The sequence below is a fragment of the Corapipo altera genome, unplaced genomic scaffold (assembly GCF_003945725.1).
Source record: "Corapipo altera isolate COAL_440 unplaced genomic scaffold, ASM394572v1 62, whole genome shotgun sequence".
NCBI classification, from domain to species: Eukaryota; Metazoa; Chordata; class Aves; order Passeriformes; family Pipridae; genus Corapipo; species Corapipo altera.
This window is the reverse complement of record NW_020884894.1, coordinates 12,532,712-12,547,404: the sequence shown is the minus strand read 5'-3', so window position 1 is coordinate 12,547,404 and position 14,693 is coordinate 12,532,712. Positions and strand designations below refer to the sequence as shown.

The 14,693-nt window shown below is 38.6% G+C and overlaps 1 protein-coding gene across 10 annotated transcripts in view; it reads right to left on the bottom strand.

Annotated features, from left to right (window-relative positions):
• LOC113948874 (leukotriene B4 receptor 1-like) overlaps positions 1-14,693 on the bottom strand; it is a 51,472-nt gene that overhangs the window by 2,510 nt on the left and 34,269 nt on the right. For 7 of the 10 annotated variants that reach the window (XR_003528260.1, XR_003528261.1, XR_003528262.1 and 4 more), the window contains 3 exons: positions 8,655-8,779; positions 7,399-7,462; positions 7-87 (listed from right to left, as the gene is read on the bottom strand). The gene's annotated coding sequence lies outside the window, so the exon portion shown is untranslated. Of the gene's footprint in view, positions 1-6; positions 88-7,398; positions 7,463-8,654; positions 8,780-10,732; positions 10,900-14,004; positions 14,080-14,257; positions 14,333-14,693 lie in introns of those variants that run through there. The other 3 variants (XM_027646868.1, XM_027646870.1, XM_027646869.1) reach the window with 3 other exon arrangements.

The following is a 14,693-nucleotide window of genomic DNA, read 5'->3' as shown; positions in this document are numbered from 1 at the left end:
GCTCACCTTTAGCTTTAATCCTGGCAGGCATATTTGTACAGCTACTTGTTTGTAGGCTCCATACAAGGATAACGTCTCATAATGTAACTGGGTGGAGAATAAAAGTTTTAAAGATGGACATTCATTGTTATGCAAGCTCAGTACTGTAGATATTTTGTTTGTTTCTTATTAATCAAGCAACTAAGACTAGAAAATAGATCACAGATCACATGAGAACACTGAGCAAACTCATTAAATGCATTGTGAGTGCAATGGATAAATCTTGGATAAATCTAGTTGCTTTTCATTCTTAATATACACACTACACTGTTTCATGACATGAGGAGAGGAGGGGAAAGGAGGGAAGGGGAGGAAAAAGACCACCACCTCTTTTACCTATATTACATTATTATTAAAAGTTCCTGTGGACTGAATGTCCTAATCACTGAAGTCCTTTTGTTAAAGCCAAATATGAAACTTGGAGACATGGGATCTGGAGTAATATCCTACATGCATTCAGATCTACAGAAATACTTCAGTTACCTTTCAGGGAAGCTAAAAGTCAATCTTCTGTTCCAAACTTGTATGATATTGAGAAGTTACTTGTCCTCATGAATATTTTACTCATCAGTTAAAAGGAAAAAAATATGATGATGTTTAACCCTGTAAATGGTTTGACATGCCCTGAGAAAAGTGAATTAACTTTGAAGATGGATCTGACTTCAAAATTGGCTGTGCTGGCAGGCCAGAGAGTTTGGACCCAAAGACATCCAGAGCTCTCTTCTAGACGAATTTTTTTTGTGATTCTGAGAAACAGAGATACTAAATTAAATATGGAGCCCTGGTGTTTATCTGCACAATAGGGGTAGTAGTAAACTCTCTGTGTGCCTCAGCAGCTCCACAGTGAACTGGCACAGGAAGTAAAAGATCTGTGAGTGATCTGTAAGCAAATGTGAGAAGACATTTAGACTTCATATCAACTCAGTCCTTGGCTCCTGGGTTGCATTATAAGCAACTGCAGCAATATTTTCTGAAGGAGGAGCTTACTGTAACTCCTGAAACATAAACCCATATGTAAAATATTTCCTGGCATCCTTTCTTCAACAGCAAATGAGTGGGAAAAGGCATGGGAGAAACTGCTTAACAATGTTCTTTGATTCCTTTCTAGATATTTGGAGAGATCTGATTTTTTTGGTCTGACTGGTAGGTCTGTCATTCTTACAATGCAGTGTAGAAGCCTTGAAATAATTTCCATCAAGATATCCACAGAAGCTTGGCAATATGCAAAAGAGCTTCAGAAAGGTGGTTCTGATGGATTACTACCTTGCAGATACTAACACCATCAAGCCATACTGGAAGCATTGACTTAGATTCCTGTACCAGTTGGAATTAAACTTCTATTGACTTAAAGGTAAATTAAAACATAAGACTTGTGACTAGACAAATAAAAATGGAATTACTTCCCCTATTATTTTACATAGCTTCTCTCCTTTATGGGATGACAATCAATCTAGTGTTTTAATTCTACAAAGGTTTTATACATGCTCAGCTCCCATTGGATATAGGTGTGTGCTGTTTAGCCAAATTTCTCTAGATTACAGGTATCAGGCTTTTCAAAATCTATGCATTTACTTTTCTACCAGATTTATGGACAGATCAAACATGCATGCATAGTAGTGTCTCTTATAAATATTACTATAGATTTACGTTAAAGTTAACAGTTTCTAACAAAGACACAATGAATTTCCATTTTTTTGATTGGAAATAATGCTGTCCTTCAAATAAGTTACTAGACAGTTTTCTGGAATTAGAATAATTGAAATGATTCCTGATGAGGACCTCTGCAAGTCCTCCTGTCCAACATTGTGCCCACAGTTGGACTACTGCCAGCACTAGATTGACCCAGCCAGGATTTTGTTCTGCTGTGTCTTGAAAACCCCCACGGATGACCCGTTCCCGTGCTGCACTACATTGCTGAGGAGAAACTTTCTCCTGGTTGCCAATCTGATCTGACTGTCAAATTTTTAAATAATTCACTGCAACTAGTTGAGACAGGATCTTTAAGCTGTGGTAAATTAGACAAGCCATGTGATACAATTTCTGTTACCTAATGAGATGAATATGCAAGTGCTTCCTGACCCTTTCTTTGTCCATTGAAAGGACATAGCATTTTACAAGACTGTCAGTGCAGCAACATAACCAACAGCAAAAATCTGCTTTTTAATGATAAGACTAACCTAGTGAGTTGTTTGTTGCATAAGCTATAAAGGAAAAAAGCTCTGCTACCACCATCCCTGCCACCATCACTATCACCCCAGTGAAAAGAGTAAATACATAAATTGGTAACACAATCTACTGCAATAGCTAAAAGCCAAAATGCTGTCTGTTATTCACTAGTATTTACATACAATTAAGTAGAATCATCTTCTTACTTTGTAAGCAATAAGATTTAAAATTATTTCACGTGTTAAAAGTTCAACAGGATAAAATTATATCCTCTTGTTAAAAGATGAAGAGGTTAACTCATCATAATGAAAAATGAGAATGATCTGATGTCTACATGAAGCAAGTAATGTGGGCCATTTTATACCTCATATTTAACAGATCAACTCAGAGACTTCCAGTCATAGGAGTAGCAGGACAGGTAACTCAGTAGCCCTTTAACTGTTTTGAAAAGGATTTTTGCACTACTCCTTCATATCCTCCTTCAATGGCTCGATGATATTCAGCCCATTGTATTCCCACAGGGAAATGCACTCCCACTGCACAGCTAGAGAGTTCTCAGAAGTTCACTGAAACACAAAATCACTGATGTTTTACAGTGAGACAGCTACAGCCACCTGGAACACTGGACATCCAACTCCAGTCACCTTGCATGGAAACAGGAAAACAGACAACATGAGAAATGTAAATGCCATTATCTACATCAAAGGATCTGCAGGCTCTACACCACTCTCACTTACTGAGAGTTGGTACTCAATGCTGCAATACAGCAATGATGAAAGAATGGATCAGCAAGCAAATACAAAGGACTGCATACTGGAAGTCCAAATTACTCCATGGAAAACAACTATATAAATTACACAATTAATGATGAATTTATGCATGCTACATTTTCTCAAGCTTTACTGACAATTGGCCTCAGGACATTAACTTGGCAGAAATTATGAATCTCTGGCTATTTATTCAGATTGTACCACAAGCTCTCAGCTGACACATAAAATCTTGATAAAAAAGGAGGGTGTGTTCCTATAATATTTCATTCCCATTTGATTTAGCTGCTCTGACATTTAACCTGTTTCTTCATTAGGATTTAATTAAACTTATTGTACATACAGATATGCTAATACACATCTTTTTCTCACCACAGGATAAACAGAAGTAAAATATAAATGCAAAATTTAAGCAAAACCTAAACACCTGTTGAAGTACTTATGTTTAAAAACATTTCATCAGAGTATTGTATAATAAATTGATGAATGCAATTATGTGCATCCAAAATAGACATGACAGGACCTATCATTCAATGATTTCCTGATCTTCCATCTTGATTATGTTTATTTTGCTCCACTTCACTTCTACCACCAACTGTTACATCCCTGGGATCTGACAGGGGAATTTCAAACACACTCTGGGTCCCATTAAAAGGATGGAATAATCTCCTCAAAGAAGCAAGCCTCTGATACAACTTTTCTTTGTATTTCTCTTTTCACTGTCTTTTTCTTGAAAGTACATGGTCTTTCAAAAGTCTTGTCCAACTTGTTACTAGCAGACTCTAGAAGAACTATTATGCTAATTTCTAGGAAGATTAGATGAGTTTATTTTCTACTCTGCCATTTGTAGCTTGACAAGACAACTACAGTTTTTGCAAAGATATCTCATTTTTTTCTAGAGCACCTCTACATGTAACTGCTTGCATGCAAGACTCGAGTTTACACTGAACTGTATTTTACAGTTACAGTCACATCAGTAGAATCATCAGATTCTCACTCAAATATATTCCCTTGTTCCATTCAACAAATCCTCTCCTCACTTTAACCTCTGAGCATGCTTGACCAAAGATCTTTCTCCCTTCTGCCTGATGTTCACCTTGTATGCTGTGGAGTGTACAGTGGAAGGAAAACAGAAGCAGTGTCCTTACAGACACACCTGGCTGATACAAGAGAGCCATATGGGTTCTTGAGAAGAAACATTCTCAGAGAAATATATTGTACAGTCAGTAACTGTTCAGACAGAAAGAAGACAGATTATTCCCTTTGGCATACTGTAGAAATTTTAAATTTAAGATGCCATATGATTCACTCAGTGCATTTATCACTTAATAGCTGCAGAATCGCTTTATAAACAGAGATAATAACTAAGCACATGGCAAGCAGGTGCAATTCCCTTCCTAATAAGTTGGAGTTGTGATAATATACTGTGACAGAGCTGTTTCATAAGTGCCAGTACTACCTCACCCCCTTTCCACAACCCTCTGCTCATGTGGCACACCCTTGTTTGACAGGAAATGTCACCTTGTGTTCAGTCATTCCTTGTTTTCCTCAAGTAATTATTTCAACCACACTGTGACATAGTTAACATAGTAAGATTTTGCCTTTTCTAGGTTCAAAGATATGGTGGTGAGGAAAAGGAAAAGAGCCCTGGGGCAGACACAAGAGAAAGTGGCCTGGCACATTCTGGGAGTGTCCACCAATGACTAAAGTGAATGTACTGATAAAGCTCTGGGTGAAGTAGTTGTCTGGGACACAACTTTAACTCCTCCTTTCCATACTCTAGTGCTTTGCTTTGTGTGAGCAGGGAGTCTGAGGAGTCCAATCTACTCCTTCATTACTTTTCAGATAAATAAAATCCTAGTATCCACTATAAGCAAACATATCCCCACTGAGGAAATGGGAATAGTTAGAAGTTGGCTGAGGCTGCACATATGACAAACTGTGTTCTAAAGCTATAGGTTTCATAGTGAACTCTGTTTGACATAAATATAAATTTCAGGCATTCCTTGTTCATCCAACTTCAGCTACTCATTCTCATCCCACCTTTGGCTTATTGGACCCTCTGATTCTTCAGCACTACTATTTGTGGGGTTCCACTCTGAATCAATATTTGATATTTTGAAGTATTCCTTAAGGTGGACTCATTCCCTCATTTGGTTCAGTGGTTGGTTCCACAAAGAGTTATCCTGGCAAAGCAAGACAGTGGCTCATGGGCCAACAAGAGGGGCACTTTTGCCTCATAGTCTGGTGGATCCATGGCTTTGGGGCACAGCAGGCTCTCCTGGGGCAGCTACTGCCCAACTCCTGCAGCTGTCACTGAAGGCAACCAGGCTGCAATCACTGATGAGTCACGATGGGCAGCATTTTACATCTACTTTGTACAGACATAAACCCTAAGATGTGAGATCAGATCTTTCTGTCTCTTAAAAACGCCAGATCACTGCCTATCTATGCAGGAATCCCTGTCAGAGAGTACATCTATAGTGCCTTTTGCCATGTAGATTGCTGGAGAAGGGAATATTGTCTATAAATTAAATTCTTGCCAGTTAGATCAAAGTACCAGCAATCTGCTTTGCCCTGTGCAAGAGTAGAACTTTTCCTGGTCGGCTTCTGGCAAGAACACATAACTTCCCCTGGGAAAGACAAGGCAAAAGGACTCAATAATAAAGGGTGGAGATTTTCAGGATTATGGGTTCTGCTCTGTATCTCTCAGTGTAAGATGAGCCATTCTGTACAGGGTAATGTGATTTTAAAGAAATGATACAGGGCTTTTCTTCTTATTTAATACTATATTTGTAATACGTCAATGTGTAAATGTCTCTTTTTCTCACAACACATCCTACAAAAATTACCTTTAAAAAACAGTTTCTATTTTGCATTGGTATCAAAAGCATGAGACTTATAAATCCAAACCTTGTGAACCTGTTTGGTTTAGGGGAACAAGGTGGAGCCCACCACCTTCAGTCAAAGATTAGCTGCTTTAATCAAAGAGATGTGAACAGCTTGCATTCTCAGCTTTTGATTTCCACAAAGCCTGTTTGTTTTACTTAAGGCTAGTTTACCACGCCCCTGCTACCAGGGAATTGCTGGGGAGCTAAGCCACACCTTTAGGAACATAGCACTTCCTGCTCAGTGTAGCCTTAAAAGCAGCCTCCTATACTCCAGAGAGATAACTGGAGGTTAAAAAAACCAGACATCTACATCTTAAGATCTTGGCTGGCTGGCAAAGCCAGTGCACGTCACCTGTCTTTGTGCTCTTGTTAAATAGTTCACACAAGGTCTTGGGGAAGTGTTTACCAGAAAGGCATCTTTCAAAAGTGTTCCTTGCTTAGGAGGCTGATAATACCTTTCCTACCCTTCCATCCCTTTGGATCCAGCGCTTCCACTGGTGGTGCTTTGTGACTTGCAGAAAATGAATTGGTGGGTTCCTCTCAAATCCCTCAGGGCTGATATGTTTGCTGTAGGCTGACTGGTAGCTCCAGCAGAGAGGATAAGGTTTCATTATTTGTAAAATATGTAAACAACCCTCTCAGTGCTCTGAGGCAGCATCATGGTATAATTGTTAGATCACTTGTACCCTCCTTTTTCTGCTTCATCTGTAATTTAAATTACTATATCAAAAGATTTCTCAGTCCCAATGGTGATCAGTATTTACATAAATCTCAGGCAGTTGTGTTTGTTGCTTGGGTTTTTTACTACAGTATACTTAAAGAAACAATTTTTAAACACACACACATTCAGTACTATAAGAAAACACAAAGCACAGAACTCATTGCTGAAACTTCAGCTGCCTAAAAGTGCCTAATGCACACCTAACATTAGTACCAGGCACCATCATTCCCAGTTTCACAGATTTCCCCTTTTACCCTTCAAGATATAAAGATATAAAGATATAAAGATTCAAGATATAAAACTATCTTTTGATTTATTGTCACTGTATACTGCAAATGAGACTTCAGGTTACCACTAAGTATTTCCTACAGGTTCTGTGACATACTACAAATGACAGTAGCTTCTAAGGCTTGAGTGGACAGTAAGGCTGATTAATAAGATATGGTTACTAGCACAGCAGTGAGGTGGAGTAGGAGTGAGTAATCGTATTCTGTTGGAACTTATTCAGAATCCTCCAGCTCATGGGCATGAAAGTGTTTTGTAATCACAGCAATTAAAAGAAAAGACAGAAAATTAATAGCATTTTTGTATAAGTTTCCTTCAGAAATTCTATAAAGAGGAAAATATTTACAGGTAACTATAGAAAGTTAAAAATTTGGAATCAGTTACTCTACTGTTACTTTTGCTTTTCTGAGAAGGAATCCTGCAGTACACATTAGAATGATGTGGATTCAAAGGCAGTGGGAAGGGATACATGTCAAGAATTACAGCTTGGTTGCACAGGCCTAAAAGAAGTACAGGAGGCAACAAATACCTTTGAGGATGCCTCTCCATTGCTTCTAAGGACCAGCAGTCTCCATAGCAGTGACAGTATATTACTGGGGGGGAGAGAAGGAGGTTGTGAGCAAATACATAATGAAACAAAACTAGTGGGTGTAAAATACCCCCGTTTCATTAGTTTGCACAGTTTATCTATAGCAGTAACCAAAGCCCCAGTACACAAACAGCCTGGGCAACTGGGGTGGAGGAATGTATTCCACAGCTCTGCAGAGATCCTCATGAGGCAATACCCTTCTACTGGGATTAGTTGCCTTACTCAAGACTAGGCTCAGAGGGATTTACAAAACCACTGTATACACTCCCTCAGACATACAGTAACTTCTTCATTGTTGTGTGGACAATAAGCTCCATAAGATAGACATGTTTTTTCTCTCCTGTAGAAGAGAAAACATCCCTTCTTAAAAAAAAATCCTAAGGTATATGTGGATTAAGCAGGCAGGATTACACAGTCTCAACTGAAAAAAAACAGTGTATGACAACTTACACAAAGTGTTAAGTCCCTTTCAGGAAAAGGGATAATTAAGGCAACAGTTCTGCAAGTCAGGTCCACAGTTTCTGGTTCTTGGCCAACAAATATTCATTGTCAAGTACTGGTATTTAATATAAAATGTGCTTTTCAGTCTTTGTTTGCCTTTCCACAATACAATAAAAGCTAGATGACAAAAAAACATGAATCACATTTTAACAGGGAACTTGGCTTGGCATTGGGCATGATGGTTTGTGCAAGGCCTTAGGAATACCGAAATAAAGGATATGTATTGGAATGCTCCTAAACTCATAAAGTCACGGTTGCTACCTTCATTTTTAATATGAAACAAGAAAATGTGTGTATCAAGATATTGTAATGTATCAAGAAAGATTAGTATGGGGATGGTACATTGGAGTTTATTGGATCCACTGTCCTTAAGTGAGACAAAACACAGTAATTTCAAGAGCATTGTTTACACAGGAAAAATCAGAGGTCAAGGATCTATTAGTTTAATTTATTTAGCCCTTTAGAGGATAAAGACATGTACTGCTTGAACTGCTTCAATGAATTCAACATCAGATTTCAAAGAATCAAAATCTAAAGGTTCACTTTCCCAATCTATTCCCTAGATAAAAATACATCTTATTTAAAACAAGGTAAAGTTAATGTTTGAATAATAAGCTCATCAGAAGATAAGATCCCATATATCTACATGCACATATACACAACTCCTTTGTTATACATTCTTTTTCATTCCTCACCTTTCTGTTCCCTCAGAGTTTTCAAGTTTGGGCCAAAGGGAGATACTTGATCTGTTCCTTTTTAGCATCTCTGACTTCCTTAATCTTCCTTTAGTTTCTGTTTTTCTATGCTTTCTCTCAAGTATCTGAAAATGCAGAATATTAGCTGAGTATGTAGCAACACAGAACGATCAAATGTCTGTAGAGATCACAAGTTTCCCACACTAGTATTACAAGCATAAATCAAATACATATTTCACACATAATTCACAACACTTACTGCTGTCTTCCCCTGCCCCCAGCAAAAGGAAAGGACACTTCAAAGAAAAACTGCCTTAATAGTGTGAATTCACATCTGCTGTAAGGCCATGGTACACTCCATTTCACATTTGACTTGAATGTGACTCGCTCCCTTTTCTACCAGCAGTACACACAACCTTTCTGGGGAACGACTGCCTAGGAGAGACATGCTCCTTCCACAGAAATGATTCTTTAGGATGCCTTTCCTCCACCCCTCCCAGCAGTGCCTTCATGTTTAAGCAGCTTCACTCTGAAGTTACTATACCTATGCAACTGTTGCTCATTGTGTAGCTCTTAATAACTGCTTTTCATCTGGATAATGCTGCTGTCACGTACTCTGCATAAGGCTACACCTTAAAAACCTAATAAAATGAAGTTCATGTCAGAACAGCAAGAACTACTTCTGAACTGCTTGACTGAAAGCAATTTTTTTTCAAATGTTTGTTATGAAGAACAAGTACTGCACAGGAGGGGTGTAGAGTCACTTCTCTTTTTTTTCTCATTACTCCTTCCTCTGTGGAAGGAATTTTTCCCCATTACTCCTTCCTCCTTCCTACACATGCCACCATATGGCCACAGTTGCAGTCCATGTGTCTCAGTCTGATATTCTTGATACAAGAAAAGGCATGGCTGGCAGAATTCTCTGTGAGGATTCAGAAACTCAGGATATCTGCTCACACTTGAAAATAGCATGAAATTGTATTTTAGCCACAATTCAAAAACATCTTCTCAACAGGGCCTTTGGAAGGGGATGAGGATATGCTATGATTGATTAAGAACACAGAAAATAATCCTGTGTATTTCAAATCAACTCCAATGGCAGCTTTAGACCGAGGCTGGATCATGACTGTATTTTTTTAGGGCATGCAAAGATTCCAGATATGAGTAAACCACACTCCTGCAAAAGCTCTTGTATTTCTTAGCATTCACACAGTTTCTCAAGAGGTTTCACTGGGACATGACAGAGTTAACTTCTTGTATTCAAATTCAACTACTTCTTCCTGCTAACCAAACTCAATAAAAGTCAGCAAATAAAAGACTTCAGTGGGCCTTGTAAAAACTCATTTACTAATCCTGAATAGAATATGGGTGAATTCCTGTTAAAAGTTAAAGCAAAACCTTTATTGCCATTATTTTTATATCAATTAGCTATATTGTACTTCCTGGACTCTGGATCCATTCCAAATAAAGAATGCAGTGCTAGTGTTATATTCCATGGATCCAACTCCTTTGCACTATTCAGGTGCATTTCATTCCACCACTGTAACTGTGCAGTGATTTTAGGTTTTAAAGACATTTGTAATATTTGCCTTCATTTTGAACATTTCAAAACTGTGTCTTTTGCCCATGGCTAAAGGGTAGAATGATATGAATGGACCAGAACTGCCATTTAACCTGCAGAAGGTGCCACACTGGCTCTGGGATCAGTGCAGGATGCTCTAGACGCTGCCCTGGCTGGGCCAGGGAACTGTGACCCTGTTGTATGAGGTGCTGTGGAAGATGACACAGCAACCACAGCAGGGCTCTGCAGCCCCTGCCCCACCTTCCAATCAAATGCTAAGTGCTAGCAACTGAAGCAACAGCCCACAATGAAGTTACTCCTGTGTACTCATCCAAAAATTAATCCTAACTTGTATGTTGTTCAGGAAATAGCAGAAGTAACATTAAGCTGTACCTCAACTACTTTTATGGTTGGACCACTGTGCTGATCAAACACCAGTCAGATTTACAAAGTCAGTCTTAAACGACTAACTTCATGAGAAGTTAGTCTTGTTTGTTACAAAAGAAATCTTGCTCACAGTTGCACAATATCCTTTGCCTTCTCTTTCTCTTTGCTTTCTTCAGCTTAATTCTCATAATTCTCCCTAATGTCTTGGGAAGATGACAGTCAAATGTTACTCAATGATTAGACTTTTCCCTTTCCCCCAGATTTGTGTGTTCTTTGGGCCAATTTGAATTTTTTACCCTGGAGAAGAATATCAAAACAAGTAGCTGTATCTAAAATGTACAGTAGGCATGTTCAAACAGTAATAAGTCTCACACTTCTTTTGCACTACAAAGAAAACCACAGGATAATAAACACATCCAATTTTAAATATAAAATATGTATGTTTATATACATATAATAATGACATGTGGGAATCTGATACAAGACTTCCATAATATAGAGGTGATGGATAGAGGCCTCAAAGAGCCCATGGATATTCTTTCCCTTTCCCTTTTTAAACAGGCATTTTTCTTTACAGCCCACCCAGAATTAGCTCACCATTGAAAATGTTCTTGGGCAGTAACTGCATGATACACCCAAGGCAAGAGGACAAACATACTCCTCTTGCAATTGCACCGCTGTACAGTTTGTCTCCATGAGGCAGAAGGAGAAAAAGAATATTTCAATTCGTTAGAAAAGAAAAAAATCTGAGTATTTTACTTGAATTATCATTAAAAAAAGGAAAATTTACAGTCCATAAGAACATTCAGCAGTTGCAGCATCTGTTAATAGAAACACTCCATCTTGTACTTAAATGGTAAATGTCCATTTATTTGCTCAGTTTAGCTTTCATCATTACTACATTAAACCTTAGAGCTGAGTAGGAACAGCATCCTCTGCTGGAACATTTGCCATGATGTAGATCAAGGTAGTCAAGCTGTGATCCGGAAGGAAAACACAATTCACAACTTAGCTCTCCTGTGGCCTACATATAACAATTTTTCATATTTTGTCTGACTTGTAACTAGTTAACACATAACTGTGTTCTAAGAGTTGGCCTAGCAGAAGCATTTCAAAGATCTATTCAGCTTTAGGGTAAGGAAAACATTTCCAGACCTGGTATAGACCAACAGGTCATGTGTGACAGCATCTTCAACAGCCTCAGCAGCACTGCTAAGAGAATGCAGGACTAGGGTGTATGAAACTGTGGCATTCATAGGAAGCTGATACACTGCTCTGCCACTTTTCATCTTAGTGGGCATGACATGATGAGACTACTGCAAAACTGGCTGAGGGTAGTAAAGTCTCTCTGTATTTGATTTAATTGCATTGTAGTACCAAGAGAAATTTTTAAAACCTTAATACTGAGATGATACCTAAGTCTAAAACTTCAATGGTTTGGACAGTTATCAGACAACAGGCTCACATGACCACCTGGAAATCTCAATTGAATTGTGAACTTAAACTCTGTTCAGAAAAATCTTAAATATGACACATGCCTTTTCAGGCAAAATTTCCAAACATAATTTTTGAAGTTAAATAGTGCAGCTAAGCTGGTTTGACAGCTCCCTACTGCCAGGAATGGGAGGTCCTCCTTGTTTCTCCACACTTCTTTTTCCCAGCTTCATGTATCCCACCTCTTTGTACCTGCCACAGTTGTGGTCAGACTTCAGCTCAGCCAATGCAATTTGTTAATCCACCAGTAAAACACATTTTAATCAGCAGCCAGGCTGACTTAGTTCTACAGAGTCTGCTCCTGCCAGAGCCTACATAAATAGATGGGTTTACAGTCAGGAGTGAGAGCAGAGTCTCCTTTCAGCAAACACTAAGACTGGCCAAAGCCATGATGCAACCCTTTTCTCATTACTCACACACTGTAAAAAGCTGGGCTTGTGTTTGTGACCAGGAGTTCAGAACTTGTTTTGGCAAGTAAAATTTTTAGGGAATTTTCAGAAGCCTTGACTCCCCAACTTTCCTTTAGCTAAATAAAGTTGTAGTTTTCACAACTTTTTTCTTTTTGACAGTTGGTTGGGGCCAGAAATGCCATTTTAACTACAAACTGCTTTAGCAAGTACTGCCATGAAGAGGAATGAACACAATGTCATGCCCTTATAGGGCCTTTCAAACAAATAATTTAGTATGGGAGTAAAGTAAGGACAGACTTCCTCAAGGAAATTCCTTAACTAAAGTGTTATTGCCTACATCCTAATCAGTTTAGTATAGACCATATTGATTTAAAGACCTAACAGTAATTTACTTCAGATGCATGTACAGAAGGAGACAAAACAATAAAACAAGAATAAACAGTAAGCAGCCAAATTCTTCATTAGTTAATGGGTCACGCACTCATAGCTACTTAACAGGATTTTGAAATACCCACAGCAACTCTTTCAGCCCAAGGCTCTTTCAAATTACTTCTGGAATTTTACATTTTTCAAATCTTTTGAGAGTGGTAGCTAGAGTACAGATGAAGGAAAGAGCTGAAGAAAAAGAATAGTACAGCACTACGCTTAATTTATTTATACCATCAATGCCTGAGAAAGAAATTGATCTTGAACAAGAATGTCAGCACTTCTTTCCCAGAACATCACAAAAACCTGATGGTATGAAGGACAGATCTTTACAACATATCAGATGCACAAGAACATGTATTTTGAGTGCTGCCCTCAGGTAGGTCTGAACATACACCTATAGCAGTATGCACAGACATACACTTTGAACAGTTGCCTTTTTTACAGTATAATTTTAGTTTGCTATGAAATTATTCAGGTTGTTAAGAAAGGACTCCTTATGGTAGGAATAGTCCTTTTATAAACATCCTGTCCCTATTTGTTAACCAGCTTTGCTTATGAATAAATACCATGCAGCTTTTTTCCTCCTCCTCCCCACCTTTTAAGAACAAAAGCAGCCTCGGGCCATCGAGTCTTCCCCATCACCTCTTAATCTCTGGGAAACAGCTTCTTTCTCAATTGTTGTTGCTTAACTAATGCAACATTTAACGCTGCAGATGAATCAGCACTGAGCTACTAGTAATCTTCTGACTACTGATGCTTCAGCTCCACCATTCCAAATTTACTAATGAATGAGTCAGGACTCAGGTGAGCTCCATTTTGGGAGGTCATTCCAGAGCCAACACTTGCCTGTGATACTTTCTGATCTCTCCTCCCTTGGACTCTGTCTCTAGATTCTGCTACATGCAATTAATTTCTGTGATGTAGTGTATTCTGATTTTCAGGACCCGTGACATCTATATGGGGTTTGTTCTTATTTGTCAGGTCCTAGATGATGCTTTGAAGTTAAGGGATTCAGGGTTTAGTACAATACCTGCAGTGATTCCCTGTATGACCTTACTAAAGTTCAAAAGGAAGTATTCTGTTGGTCAAGCTATTGAAGAGACAGCAGTTCCAGTGAACAGAAAGTTTCTCTTTCTCATCTGAACTAAACAAGAAACTCCAGTGTATTATGGAAACAAAAAAAGGACAGATTTGTTATGAACCCTTTCCTCAACAACATGCATATGTATTTATATATACACATATATATTTTAAAATGTAAATTATGTAAGTATTTATACACATACACTTTTTTCTCCCAAGCAGTTATTCAGAAGGGTGGACAAGAATGAAATCCCTTCATATTTTAGGTGGAGTTCTAAATTGCTCCTGTGCACAACTTTTCTTTTTTTCCACCCCTCAGTTTCATTGAGCAGAATGGCCAATATGTAATAGAAATAGCATCAGTCAGCAAGATCTTGTCTTCAACTGTTAACACTTTTAATCAGCAAATAAAATTACCTAGAAATCAAAAAAGAACCCCCCCCCCCCTTTTTTTTTAACTCCTATTCTTGTACCTCCCCATGTCCCATCCAGGAAGAACACACTGTGTTTTCGGTAACTGCTCTATTAATGCTTCTCTTCAGTCTCCACATGACCGCAGCCCCCTCCTCCGGGCCGCGGCTGCGGGGCTGCGTTTCTCGAGCAGCCTCTGGTGGTTCTCGCAGGAGCCACCCTGGAGCTGTGTGTGCTGCTCTCACCTGGAACTGTGTGTGCTGC